Source organism: Rhinatrema bivittatum, chromosome 19, assembly GCF_901001135.1.
Source record: "Rhinatrema bivittatum chromosome 19, aRhiBiv1.1, whole genome shotgun sequence".
Taxonomy (NCBI): Eukaryota; Metazoa; Chordata; class Amphibia; order Gymnophiona; family Rhinatrematidae; genus Rhinatrema; species Rhinatrema bivittatum.
In genome coordinates, this window is record NC_042633.1 from 6,531,962 (window position 1) to 6,547,336 (window position 15,375).

The 15,375-nt window shown below is 49.3% G+C and overlaps 1 protein-coding gene across 3 annotated transcripts in view; it reads right to left on the reverse strand.

Moving 5' to 3' along the window:
- The window catches only part of LOC115080928 (zinc finger protein 550-like), an 83,031-nt gene that overhangs the window by 3,357 nt on the left and 64,299 nt on the right, over positions 1–15,375 (reverse strand). The window lies entirely within an intron of this gene.

Here is a 15,375-nt window from a genome sequence, read left to right on the forward strand (position 1 = left end):
ACAAAGAATGCCTCAACACTAGTCTAGGGACTGAACTAACACCAGTAAACCCTGGAACATGTAACCATGCAGGAGGACCATAGCACAGTCATTCAGCAGCCAAGGGCGGGAAGCTGGATTCATCTGACTATACTAAAGAAAAAGGAACTTTATTTGGCAAGTAGTAATTTCTCATTTCTTAGTGTCTGGTCAGATGAATCCAAAACCAGTGGGATGTACCCAAGCTACTCCCAAATATGGCAGAAGGCTGCCCGTGGTCCAGTCAGAACCGCATGTGCAAAGGCTGAGTCCTCTCGGGCCTGCACATCCAGACGTAAAACCTGGAAAAGGTGTGTAAGGAGGACCATATTGCAGCTCGGAAAATGTCGACAGGAGACAACACTCTAACTTCCGCCCATAACATTGCCTGAGCCCTAGTGGAATGAGCCCAAACCTGGACTAGGCAAAGGCTATTCAGCCTCCACATATGCGGCCGTTACCACCACCTTAATCCAGCGAGCTACTGTAGCCCGCAAAGCCAACTCGCCCTGTTTATTACCGCCATGGAGAACAAACAGGTGCTCCGTCTTCCGGAAGGGTTTAGAAACCTCCAGATACCTTATGATGTGTCTCTTGGCATCCAAGGGTCACAATAGGCAATATTCTTCCGCATCTCTTTCCCTATCCAGGGATGGCAGGGAAATGTACTGATTTAATTGAAAATCTGAAACCACTTTTGGCAAGAAAGGAAGGAACTGTACACAGCTGTATCGCCCTTGGAATCACTCAGAGGAATGGATCCCGGCCAGACAAGCCCTACAGCTCGGAAATTCTATACACAGAACAAATCGGCACAAGAAACACTATTTTCAAGGTCAGTAACCGCAAGGAAAGGTTACGCATCTGTCTAAAGCATAGTACCTGGTAAGAAATCTGAAACCAGATATCGACTCCACAAAAGGTACTGGTAACCGCAAGGGAGGACAAAGATGTTTCACTCCTTTCAAGAAACGGGCCATATCCAGATGAACTGACAAGGGACCACCATTCACCTGACCCCGGAAACAGGCAAGAGCCGCTACTTGCACCTTTAAGGAATTAAGGACCAACCCTTCATTCAAGCCATCCTTCAAAAATTCCAAAATGAGTGAGATCTTAACAGAACGAAGAAGAACACATCGATCTTCACGCCAAGCCTCAAAATACTCGCCAAACCCGCACATAGGCTAAGGAAGCACCAGCCTTCTGTGACCTTTGACCCTCCAAACCATTCTGCCCAACATGGACCACAGGGGAAAGGCATAAAGCAGCTTGTCCTCCAGCCATTCCGGCATGACAGCATCGATACCCAAGGATTTTGGATCGCTCCTGCAACTGAAAAATAAATAAAAGGAACCTTCGCAATGCAAGAAATTGCCAGCAGGTCTAGAAACAGAAAGCCCCAGCGATCCACTATCAGCTGAAGCACCTCATCTGACAATACCTATTCTCCTGGGTTCAGACTCTCCCTACTGAGAAAGTCTGCTCTCACATTGTCTTTTCCTGCAATATGTGAGGCCGAGATTTCCTGAAGATGCACTTCCACTCATTCCATAAGTTGGTCTACCTCTTGTGACACTTGCTGGCTCTTGGTTCCTCCCTGCTGATTGACGTAAGCCACTGCCGTTACGGTGTCAGACATTATCCGGACCGCTTGACCTGCAACCTGCTGCCGAACTGCAAGCATGCCAACCCGACTGCCTGGGCTTCCAGCCGATTGATGTTCTAGAGAGATTCTTTTGTACTCCAGCGCCCTTGCGCTGTTAGTTCCTGCTAGTGAACTCCCCAACCCCGGAGGCTCGCATCCGTCATGAGTACTAACCAGTCCGGTGATTTTAGGGAAATTCCCTGTCTTAGATGATCCACTTGTAACCACCACTGTAGTTAAGAGTAGACTTCGTCGGCAGGTGGAGCCGATTCGAATAGTCCTGAGACTGTGGGCTCCGAGACATCAGGGAGTGCTGAAGACGACACACATGTGCCCTCACCCACGGCACCACTTCTAGGGTTGCCACCATCAGAGTACCTGCAGATAGGACCACACTGTCGGCCATATAATGTTTATCCCAGGACAAGCTGGATGCTAGTCCTCACATATGGGTGACATCAGTAATGGAGCCCTATGTACGGAAAACTTCTGTAAAAGTTTCTATGAAACTTTTGACTGACACCAGAGTGCCTACTGAGCATGCCCAGCATGCTATGATATTCCCTGCCACAGGGGTCTCCCTTCAGTCTTCTTTTTTCCGCGAAGCAGTTAGCCTCGCGGTTATTAGGAGTCGTGTGGGATTCTCCACAACTTTTTCCTCACGGAAAACTTTAAAAAACTTAATCCGCAAAGGGTCTCCCTTAGTTTAGACATCGCGGTAAGTTTTCACCGTTTTTGCGGTTCCGTTCCGTTTTTTGTCAAAACTTTTTTACCTGAGTCTTAGGCCGTCGACGGCTGTCCGGCCACAAAATGACTACAGGCTTCAAAAAATGCCCAAAATGCGCGAGAAACATGTCCATCACAGACCCTCACCAGGACTGTGTCCTCTGCCTTGGTGAAGGGCATGATGTAAAAAATTGTCCCTTATGCGCTACGATGACCTCAAAAGGTCGACGTCTGCGGCTAGACAAGATGGAACAGTTATTCAAAATACAACTGATTACTGCTCCATCTACTTCCACACAATCGTCTCCGGCTGGGTCGATTAGGAAAGTTGTCCTGAAAAAACATCGTTTAGGTGAGTCGGGAGACGCTCCAATTTCCTCCCCCTCACCATCGTCCAGGGCGTCAACATCGGGCAGTGAGAAAGCCCGCGAAAAAGACAAACATCGCCATCGGCATCGTAGGCCGCACACGGCATCCGCTACCCCGATACCCGGCGAGCCATCGACGGATGACGGGACACCAGTTAAGAAACCCCGGCTCCAAGGTAAGGCTTCCGAGCCATCGACAAGGCGATCCTCGCCGATTCCGGCTGAAGGAACCGGCACGGTTCTGAGGAGATACTGATGTCGCCACCACCGCCTCCCCCCCATGGGTGCTCTGTTCACACCATCCATGCGGGCGGAACTTGACGTTTATATACGCCAAGCGGTTCGAGATGCCTTCGTCGAAGCGATGCCACGACCTGCTACTCCTCTCCTGCCATCGGCACCGATCTCAATAAGATCGCCGATTCCATCGCCAGTACCCGCGATGCCGATGCCGAGACAATCACCGCTATCAACGCCGGTTCCAGCCATGCCGCAACCAGCGATGCCTTTGCCGATGCCTCAGATTCCATCGATTCCAATGCGGCCACCGACCCCGATGGCACCATCGGTGCCACCTCATGATTCGTCCATTTTTCAACCTTTAATGGACAGATTGGACTCGCTTATACATGCTTTTTCCTCTCCACCACAAGATCCAGGTTCTGCTCACCATCAGGAGCCATTGCCAGGTCCGTCAGGTGTCATACCACCCATCAGACCGCAAACACCACTCTCTGACACCCCTTTTCAGCCTCCTAGGCCAACAGGGCATCCTCTGGACACTAGTGACTCAGAATTTTCATCGGATGAAGATATCCTCTCTGAGCCCTCACCACCAGAGGACAGAAGAAAATCACCACCGGAGGATCTTTCATTTTCCAATTTTATAAAGGAAATGTCTGAAACAATTCCTTTCTCCCTCCTTTCACAGGTAGACAGCAGACAAAAAACTTTGGAAGTTCTTCAATTCGTAGATCCTCCTAAGGAAATTCTGGCCATTCCAGTCCACGAGGTCTTACAAGAATTGATGTACAGAATGTGGGAGCACCCTGGGTCTGTGGCGGCGGTCAATAAGCGTGCTGATGCCACTTATCTGGTACAGCCCATCCCAGGGTTTCAAAAAACACAATTACCGCATCAGTCAGTGGTGGTCGAGTCGGCCCAAAAGAAGGCCAAGAGGTTAAAACAGCATGCCTCCACACCTCCTGGTAAGGATAACCGTTTCCTGGACAATCTAGGAAGAAAAATATTCCAAGCTGCCATGCTGGTATCTAGAATAAATTCTTACCAGCTCTTTATGAATCAGTACCAGCGAGACCTGTGGAAACAGGTGGAAACATTGTCACACCAGCTACCTGACCAACTTCAGGACAGATTGCTAAGACTCGTGCACAAAGGCCTAGAGGCGGGTAAACACGAGGTTAGAGCAACATATGATTCCTTTGAGACAGCCTCCCGATTGTCAGCGTCAGGAATCACGGCCAGAAGATGGGCCTGGTTAAAATCATCGGAGCTGAGACCAGAGGTACAAGAGCGCTTGTCAGACTTGCCTTGCCTGGGAGAAAACCTCTTTGGGGATAAAGTCAAAGAGGCGGTGGCGACGATTAAGGATCACACTGAGACCCTTAAACAGCTGTCTCAGCTGCCACAAGAGGTACACCAACCTTCTAGGAGGCTTCCAAGAAGGGAACCAAGAAAACCATATTACCGCCCTCGGCGGTATTATCCCCCAACAGCCAGACCCAGACAGCAAAGGCCTACTCAAAGGTCACAACCTCGCCAGAGACCTGCTAGGCCTCAACAGCCTCCGCCTACAGCGTCCACGTCTGGATTTTGAAATCCAACCGGAGAGCATGAGTCATTCCAAAAATCCTTACCCACAATTACCTGTCGGAGGCCGGATTTCTCATTACCATCAAACTTGGACCTCCATCACGACAGACCAATGGGTACTCTCAATTATATCTCAAGGGTACCACTTGGATTTCCTCACTGTACCAAACGACAATCCTCCTATTCCATCTTGGACAGTGTCTCATCACTACACAATTCTACAAGCAGAATTATCCACCCTACTGACTGCCAGGGCCATAGAAAAGGTTCCCAGGCCTCAGTGGGGCAGAGGATTCTACTCCCGATATTTCCTCATTCCAAAGAAAACCGGGGGCTTACGTCCTATCCTGGACCTCAGAAATCTCAACAAATTTCTAAAGAAAGAAAAATTCAGGATGGTGTCATTAGGCACCATGCTACCTCTTCTTCAAAAAGGAGATTGGCTCTGCTCTCTGGATCTTCAAGACGCTTACGCTCACATTCCTATTTTCCCTCCTCATCGACAGTACCTGCGATTTCTGGTAAAAGGTCAGCACTTTCAATACCGAGTACTGCCTTTTGGCCTAGCCTCAGCACCTCGAGTGTTCACAAAGTGTCTTGCAGTAGCGGTGGCACATCTTCACAAACAAAGAGTGCATGTGTTTCCCTACTTGGACGATTGGCTCATCAGAAGTCAAACTCAAAGCGGAGCTCTCACTTCTCTCCATCTCACAATAAAGTTGCTTCACTCCTTGGGGTTTCTCATCAACTACGAGAAATCCCATCTCACACCATCTCACCAATTGCAATTCATAGGTGCAGATCTCAACACTATCACAGCAAAAGCCTTTCTTCCAAGAGACCGTGCTCAAGCGCTCGTCCTCTTAGCGCACTCAGTTCGCAATCAGTCTCGAGTTACAGCTCATCAGTGCCTCACCCTACTCGGACACATGGCCTCAACAGTTCATGTAACTCCCATGGCCAGGCTGACCATGCGACTACCGCAATGGACACTCAAATCTCAATGGATTCAAGCCATTCAACCACTGTCCACTCCCATTCATATCACACAAGATCTAAGATCCTCTCTTCTCTGGTGGACATCCACAATCAACTTGCTCAAAGGCCTGCCTTTCCAGCAACCAGTTCCACAAGTGACTTTAACTACAGATGCGTCCACCTTAGGGTGGGGAGTGCACATTGCTCACCTAAAGACACAAGGCACGTGGACAAAGCAGGAAGCCTCCTTTCAAATAAACTTCCTGGAGCTTCGAGCTATACGCTATGCTCTACATGCGTTCAAGGACTGCCTTTCACACAAAACTGTTCTGATCCAAACGGACAACACAGTAGCCATGTGGTACATCAACAAGCAGGGAGGCACAGGCTCGTTCCTCCTTTGTCAGGAAGCAGCTCAGATTTGGGACTGGGCCCTAGCACACTCAATTCTTCTACGGGCCACCTACCTAGCAGGCATCCACAACACAGTAGCGGATCGCCTCAGCCGACACTTCCAACCACACGAGTGGTCTCTGAACCCATCGCTAGCATCCAAGATATTTCAGCGTTGGGGCCAACCAACAATAGATCTCTTTGCATCCCACCTGAACTACAAAGTGAACAATTACTGCTCCATCCTCTGGCAGTCCAACAGCCTACCAAGGGACGCCTTTGCTCGCCATTGGAACTCAGGCCTGTTATACGCGTATCCTCCGATACCACTCATAACCAAAACATTAGTGAAGCTTCAACAGGACAAGGGGACTATGATACTCATAGCCCCATATTGGCCTCGACAAGTATGGTTCCCTACACTGCTAGATCTCTCAGTCAGGGATCCAATTCGCCTGGGAGTAGCTCCCAATCTCATAACTCAGGAACAGGGCCAGTTGCGCCATCCCAACCTTCAATCCCTGTCCCTGACAGCATGGATGTTGAAAGCTTGATCTTACGACCTCTCAACCTTCCAACCACTATATCTCAAGTACTTATAGCTTCACGTAAACCTTCCACTAGAAAGAATTATTCCTACAAATGGAAACGGTTTACATTGTGGTGCAATAACAAAGATTTAGATCCTTTTACTTGCCCCACTACCTCGCTACTAGATTACCTTTACCATCTCTCAGACTCTGGTCTTAAGACATCATCGGTAAGAGTACACTTAAGTGCAATCTCAGCTTACCATAATAAACTGGGAGATGCACCCATTTCTACACAGCCTCTCGTGAGTAGATTCATGAGAGGCCTAACTCACATTAAACCACCAGTTCATTCCCCCAGCATACAATGGGACCTGAACGTAGTATTAACTAGGCTTATGCGTTCTCCATTTGAACCCATAAATACATGTGACCTTAAATACCTTACTTGGAAAACGGTATTTCTCATAGCCATTACATCAGCTAGACGGGTCAGTGAATTACAAGCACTAGTCACATACGAACCTTTTACAAAGTTCCTACATGACAGGGTAGTCCTCCGTACACATCCAAAATTCCTTCCTAAGGTTGTCACGGAATTTCACTTGAACCAATCCATAGTCTTACCAACCTTCTTTCCTAGGCCTCATTCCCATCACGGTGAAAGAGCCTTACACACTTTGGACTGTAAGCGTGCGTTATCTTTCTATTTAAACCGCACAACAGCCCAAAGAAAATCCAATCAGCTGTTTGTTTCCTATGATCCAAACAAACCAGGTAAAGCAGTAGGTAAGCATACTCTGTCAAACTGGCTAGCAGATTGCATACAGTTTTGTTATGAGAAAGCAGGCCTTACTCTCCAAGGGCGAGTAAAAGCACATTCAGTCAGAGCGATGTCAACCTCAGTAGCACACCTTCGCTCTGTACCTATTCTTGACATTTGTAAAGCAGCAACATGGAGTTCTTTTCACACCTTTGCAGCTCACTACTGTTTAGATAAAGAAGGAAGACAAGATTCAGCCTATGGACAATCTGTCTTAAAGAACTTGTTTCCAGTATGATCCCAACTCCTTCTACATCCATCCTGCTGTGATTTCGGCTGATTCATTTCAACAACAATACCTCACTGTTGCTTCAGCACAAAATGACTCAGCCTCTAGCTTGCTAATCACCCATATGTGAGGACTAGCATCCTGCTTGTCCTGGGATAAAGCAAAATTGCTTACCTTGTAATAGGTGTTATCCCAGGACAACAGGATGTAGTCCTCACGAAACCCACCCGCCACCCCGCGGAGTTGGGTCCGATACGTTTTATTATTTTATTTTAGGCTAACGCTATTGCTACAAACCAAGACTGAAGGGAGACCCCTGTGGCAGGGAATATCATAGCATGCTGGGCATGCTCAGTAGGCACTCTGGTGCCAGTCAAAAGTTTCATAGAAACTTTTACAGAAGTTTTCCGTACATAGGGCTCCATTACTGATGTCACCCATATGTGAGGACTACATCCTGCTGTCCTGGGATAACACCTATTACAAGGTAAGCAATTTTGCTTTATCAGATGCACCTGTGCCATCAACTTCTGAATATTATGAGCTTCTGGCAGGAAAACCCTGCCCTGCTTTATGTCGAACTGAACACCAAGATATTCTAGCGATTGAGATGGCTGAAGACTGCTCAAGTGTATACACCAAGGGGTAGATTTTAAGAGGCGCGCGAACAGCCTACTTTTGCTTGCGCATCAGACTCAAGCAAAAGTACGCTGGATTTTAGTAGATACGCGCGGAGCCGCGCGTATCCACTAAAATCCTGGATCGGCGCGCGCAAGGCTATCGATTTTGTATAGCCTGCGCGCGCCGAGCCGCGCTGCCTCCCCCCGTTCCCTCCAAGGCCGCTCCGAAATCGGAGCGGCCTCGGAGGGAACTTTCCTTTGCCCTCCCCTCACCTTACCCTCCCTTCCCCTACCTAACCCACCCACCCGGCCCTGTCTACACCCCCCCCTTACCTTTGTCGGGGGATTTACGCCTCCCGGAGGGAGACGTAAATCCCCGCGCGCCAGCGGGCCTGCTGCGCGCCGGGCCGCGACCTGGGGGCGGGTACGGAGGGCGCGGCCACGCCCCCGGGCCGTAGCCACGCCCCGTACCCGCCCCCAAAACGCGGCCGACACGCCCCCGAAACGCCGCGTCGACCGGGCCCGCCCCCCGACACGCCCCCGACACGCCCCCCTCCGAAAACCCCGGGACGTACGCGAGTCCCGGGGCTCTGCGCGCGCCGGGAGGCCTATGTAAAATAGGCTTCCCGGCGCGCAGGGCCCTGCTCGCGTAAATCCGCCCGGTTTTGGGCGGATTTAGGCGAGCAGGGCTCTGAAAATCTACCCCCAAAAGCGCAAATAAATTATTTTTGGTCACAGTTCAAGAAATGTATTTTATTTATTTTCAACTCGGCTACTCCTTTTAATAAAACACAGTGTTGTACAGCGAATCCCCCAACACGGACCGGTGTTTCGCCAGTCTAGCTGCTTCGGGGGGGCAATTTCTAACAACGAACAGTCTGTAATAAAAGGAAAGCTAAATTGACCAAAGTTCAGAAAACTGGGAACACGGCAGATACTGAAGATGAAACTTGTAAGCATGCAAAACATACCTGTGTCACGAACTATCTCAAAATTTTATCAGGAGCGCTCTGAGCGGTCATAAGTAAAGGAATTTAAACCCTGCCGATCATTTTGGCACGAATGGCTGCCGGCACCTCCAAGGCGCTACGCGGGCGGGACATCCTGCCTGGCATCGGCTTCCGAGAGGGTCCCTCGCCCCCGGGAAGACAGCGGGAGCAGAGTCCCTTGCGGGAGAGCCAGCTCCCCAAGTCCCCACAAGCCGCATAAGAATGTCCACGTAGCATGAAATGGCGCGAAACTAACGCTGCTGATCAGGTGAAAAAAGTCCACCCCCTCCGGAGGCCCGGGAAACGTGGCAGGCGCAAGTGCTGACAGGCAAAATACTGAAAATGTAATAATACTACCTTGCTGTAATCTTATATGTCTCCTGGAATCTTTTATATATTTATTTATTTATTTAATTTTATTTTTTTTTTCTCTGTCACAGCCACCAGAGGAATAAACCTCTCTGGTTTTAATTACTAGACAGTGACACGACCAGAGGAAAAAACCTTCTCTGGGGCAAGGTAGCAACCAAAAGAGGAGAAAAGTGACCGGCCCACCGGTAAATAATCTCCTCCGTCACCGGGCTAGCGGCCAAAGTCTCCGGGTAGAAGGCTTAAGGGCAATGCCCTGCCTAGCCTGCCTTAGAAAGAAATTTCTAAAAGTTTGCTTTTTTTTTTTTTTTTTTAATTGATCTTGTCAAAGGCAATAGACAAAAAGATAACTGTAACCAAACCTGGTCATATAAATGTAAATAATTTGAAATCTTTTTGACAGGGATCAGGACCGCAGGTCATGCCTCTGCATCTGCTGGAGTCAGAGAGATACTGAAGGGGATGCAGGTGGCACACAGGTATGTAAGGAGGGTGCCTTTTCAGTTTTCTCTGACTCCATCTGCTGGAGGGGAGGCATAACCCAGCAGTCTGGACTGATCCTGGTACGTACAGGGAATGTTTATTTAGTTATTCCACTAAAGTCTATGCTGAGAAAACTAGCAATTAACTTATACTAAAACCTGAGAAAGAGAATGAAGGCCGCACAGCAGTTTCTGAAAACTGATAAGAACTCAAAGCGAGGGAACACTGTTGTTTTCACAAGCGTTTGTAGTGTATAAGGAGAGACGATGAGAGAGAGGGGAGCGATATCCCTGGACGTGACGGTAAGGCTGATCATTTGGAAATGTAAGCTTTTTATATCTATGTAGCAATTGTTATTATCTGCCATTACATCTTCTATTTGATCTGATTTTATATGTTCTATCCTTCTATTGCTCAAATAAACTTACTTTACCTGGAACTGTGATGTACTGAATCAAAGTTTGTGTGTGGCTCTCTGTGTTGGGGATAAGCTCCTGGGTTCAAGCCCCCAAGTATAATCCCAGGAATTGTGTGTTTATATGAGATTAGCCCCCCAGATCAGAGCCCCTGGGCAGGATACCAGTGTGCATTGTCTGAACCCATAACACCACCCATCCAAGCTCACACCTTGCGAGTCACCAGACGGCTCTTCCAGAGACTTGGCTCGAAGCATCCAGCTGTCCAAGTATGGGTGTACCAGGATACAATCCTTTCTTAACTATGCCACCACTCCACAGTAACCTTGGAAAAAGTTCTGGGTGCGGTGGCCAGACCAAAAAGCAGTGCCCGAAACTGATAATGGAGTCTCAAAACCGCAAAGCACAGAAAACGTTTGTGTTTTAGTCGGATGGGAATGTGCAGGTATGCTTCAGATAGAAGGAAGTCAGAAATTCCATTATTATTGAGCGCAATGTTTTCATGCGAAAATGAGCCACCCGCAAATGACGGTTGACCCCTTTGAGGTGTAGGAGGGGATGAAAGGAGCCCTCCTTCTTGGGCACAATGAAATAAATGGAATATAGACCCATTTTTTTGAGACATGGGCACTGGAAGCACAGCCTGAGGAACCTTGACAATGTACTCTCCACTGCCTGCTTTTTCTGCGGGGAGTGGCAAGAAGACACCATGAACACATCCCGAGTAATATTGCGAAACTCCAGCACATATCCCTCTCATATCACCTCTAGGATCCATTGGTTCGATGCGACTTCGACCCACCTCTGATAAAAGAGAGAGGCGCCCGCCCCCTATCTCCTGTTCCTGGGGGTAGATCGACACACCTTAATTGGGAGGCCCGGGAGGTTTTGCAACCCAAGTCCGCACCCCGTCTGGGCCGAAAGGACTAAGACCTACCAAGAGATCAAGTCCTCTGAAAGGTCACTCCTGTAGAGTCAAAAACGCTCCCTAGCACGACTTCTCATATGCTTCTTATCCTCTGATAACCGAGTGGGGATTCGCCCCCCTTATTGGCCAGTTTCTCAAACTTGCTCCCAAACAAGAAGAGTGAGCCAAGAGCAGCTTTGTAAGGTTAGCCTTGGAGGTTGCATCGGCCGACCAATTTCTCAGCCGTAACCGATGCCTGGATGTTATCACTGAAGCCACCCCTCTGGCTGATGTGCAGACCAAAATTGCAGCTTGCATCTGCCAAAAAGGCAGCTGCTGACTCCATAACTGCCATGGAATTCACTCCAGTATCAAAACAACCTCCTGAGAGAGAAGCAAATGAGTGAGCCACCAGGGAACAACAAGAAGTTATCTGTAAGGTCATTGCCACTACTTCAGATTCTTGCTTAAGGATGGCCTCAATCCTATTGTGCACATCCTTCAAGGCCGCTCCTCCCTCCAGGGGGGATAGATGTCCACTTGGAGATAGCACAGACAAGCGCGTCTACTTTCAGAAACCACAAATGCTCTCTTGCCACTGGACCTAGGGGGTACAGGCCTTCCAAAACCCAAACCCCTTTGAAATTAGCCTCTGGGGTGCCCCACTCAAGATCAATCAAGTCTTGAATGGCCTCCATAAAAGAAAAAACAAGAGGCTTTGCGCAAAGAAACCAAAATTGGATTTTCCTTTGGCTCAGCCATGGAAGCAAGTACTCCCAGCATCTTTAATGTCTGGGAAATCAGAGCCGGTAATTCATCTCTATGAAAGAACCGCTACATAGTCCTATTTGGTTCCAGACCTGGAGGAATTTCCCCATCCTCCAGAGAGTCAAGATCGGCCTCATTATCCGTACCATCCGGATCCCTATCGGGAAGACCTACTGCCAATCTAGGTGTACTTTGGCGCTTAACCATAGTATCAGGTGAGTGAGAGATCACCTGCGACTCTGGCCTGGCAAGATTGGACAGGGTTGAGGACTGTGCCCTGTCCAATCCTTGAAAAAAATTCCACCCAAGAAGAGGCAGAAGGATCCATGTTAAAACCAGAAGGCACCTGTGCTGTGCCCACAGAGCTACTTTTCCCCGCTGATGAACCAGTTAAAGGGAAGTCCAAGGTCAGGTGCCCCTCCTGACATGTCTTTACCTAGGCCTTCATCAGGCTGGGAAGAACCAGGATTAGTAAAATCAGGAGAGTAATTCCCCGAGCCTCCAAACAGCGCTGACACAAGTTAGAAGGAAAGTCAGGCTGAGACGCACGAATATAACACACCACACACCGGACCAGGCACTTAGGCTTCTTCGCTACAGATGCCATCAGATAAGGCTCACAACACTGTGCCGAAATAAGCTCCCAACTTGAGTTCTGACAAGAATCTCAAGGAATGCGCATAAAAACAATTGTGTTTGTGATTAGAAGCGTAAAAAAGGCGCGTGCGTGCATAATTTGGGAACCCTGGTAGACGCTCCTATGGTCTTAAATAGGTGCTGAACTAGGCATCCAGCAAGGCGCACAACCAAAACGCACAACAGGCTGCACAAGTCACGATCCAACAGAACTGAAGAGGGCAGCATACAGCACAGAGAAAGCGTGTGAAGGCACCTCTGCAGCCTACCACTCAGTGAACTAGCAGAGCGGGACCTAGCTTCAAGGACTGCTCAACCCGCCAGGCTGCCCCCTCCCACCGGATCCTGAACACCACTGGAGGCGGGAATGGCCGTCTGATTGCTCACTGAGCAAGGAGCCCGGAAAGGGGGGGATGGGGAGAAATCCCTTATCAACTCTCCTTCTCAATTTAAAAAAAATAAATTATCTGAGCTCAGCCCGTCCCAGCTGAGTACAAGCATGATCTCCAGCTGTGTGTGTGTGTGGGGGGGGGGGGGGGGGGGGGGGGGGGGGAGGAAAGAGACCGCCACACTCTGCTTCCTGCACCCGCTTGCCTTTCAGCTATAGGAAAACTGGTCCTAATTTTCATTCCTGTAGTACCACGGATCAGTCCAGACTCCTGGGTTTCGCCTCCCCTCCAGCAGATGGAGACAGAGAAGTTTTAACGGACTCCGTCCTATACCCTTGAGGTGCCAAGAATCTCAAGCAGAGAAAAGTAAACTAGTACAACCAAAATTTCCCCCCATCGTAGAGCAGAGGGAATGAAAAACTGGTAACGAATGAAAACATGCCCATCCTCCTACCCTTTGAAGGTGGGTGCACAATATCAAAATGCATTGAATAAATCTGCAGAATATGAACATCAACCGGCCGAGCAGACTCCCCATTTCGCCATGGGTGGGACCCTGGACTGATTTGTGGTACTACAAGAACGAAAATTAGCAGGTAAGGATCAATTTTCCTTTCCCTGTACGTACCCGGATCAGTCCAGACTCCTGGGATGTACCAAAGCTTCCCTAACCAGGGTGGGACTGAGAGAGTCCCGCTCGGAGAACACTGGCCCCGAAGGAACCGGGCTCTGGGGCCCAGACATCTAGACGGTAATGCCTAGCAAACGTGTGCGGAGATTTCCACGTAGCTGCTCAACAAATCTCCTGCGGTGACACCTGCTGACATTCCGCCCACGAAGTCGCCTGCGATCTAGCAGAATGAGCCCGGAATCGGATGGCCCTGAACTAGGTAAGCCAAAGCAATAGCTTCCTTCAGCCAGAGTGCAATGGTGGTCCTTGAAGCTTTCTGACCCTTCCTGGGATCACTCCATAGGACAAACAGATGGTCCGAAAGACGGAAACCGTTCGTGACCTCCAAATAACATATCAGCATGTGTCTGACGACCAACTGTATTAACTCCCTAGACTTGGAAGTAGAAAGATCTAGGCCTGCCAAGGATGGGAGCACCACAGTCTGATTCAAATGAAAAGAGGACACTACTTTCATAAGAAAGGAGGGAACCGTTCATAAGGAAACTTCTAGTTAGAAATCCTTAAGAAGGGCTCCTGACAAGATAAGGCCCGTAGCTCCGAAACACGCCGCACCGATACGATAGCCACAAGGAAAACGACCTTCAACGTCAGATCTTTCAAGGTCGCCCGCGTCAGTGGCTCAAAAGGCGCATTACAAAAGGGCTCGGAGAACCAGGTTGAGCTTCCACGAAGGACAGGGGTTCCGAATCGGAGAACAAAGATGTTGAACGCCATGCAGAAAACAAACCACATCTGGATGAGACGCTAGAGCGAGGCCCTGTACCTTTCCCTGAAAACTACCAAGGGCTGCCACCTGAACTCGTAGGGAATTGAAGGCTAGACCTTTTACTAGACCTGCCTGCAGAAGGCCAGAACATCCGGAATAGTAGCCCTGGACGGCTCCACCACCGTCCAGGTACCAGTCCTCGAAAATACCCCAAACTCTGATGCAGGCTATGGAGGTAGAAGTTTTACTGGACTGCAAAAGTGTAGTAATCACCTCCTCCGAGTAACCCTTATTTCTCAATCTCCGCCTTTCAAAAGCCATGCCGCTAGACAAAAGCGATCTACCTCTGTGAAATAAACATGACCTTGTTGCAGCAGTCTTGGGGACGAATGAAATCTCAGCGGGCCATCTACCGCCAGATTGAGAAGGTCCGCAAACCACGGGCGCCTCGGCCCTCTGGCGCGATGAGTATCACCTTGCCCGAATGAGCCTCGATGCGGCGTAGAACCTTGCTGACCAATGGCCTTAGCGGAAAGACGTACAACAGAATGTCCTTTGGCTAGGGAAGCACCAGAGCGCGTCTACACCTTTCGCTCCTGGCTCTCTTCGATGACTGAAAAATTGAGGAGCTTTCGCATTGCGATACGTCGCCAACAGGTGCATTGCGGGCCTGGACCATCGGTTGCACAGGAGACTGAAAGCCTCGTCGGAGAGTTCCCACTCTCCTGGATCCAACTGGTGGCGGCTGAGAAAAATCGGCCTGCACATTGTCCACTCCGGCAATGTGAGAGGCTGCTATCCTGTACAGGTGCTGTTCCCGCCCAGCTGATTAAACGTTGAGCCTTAGTCGCC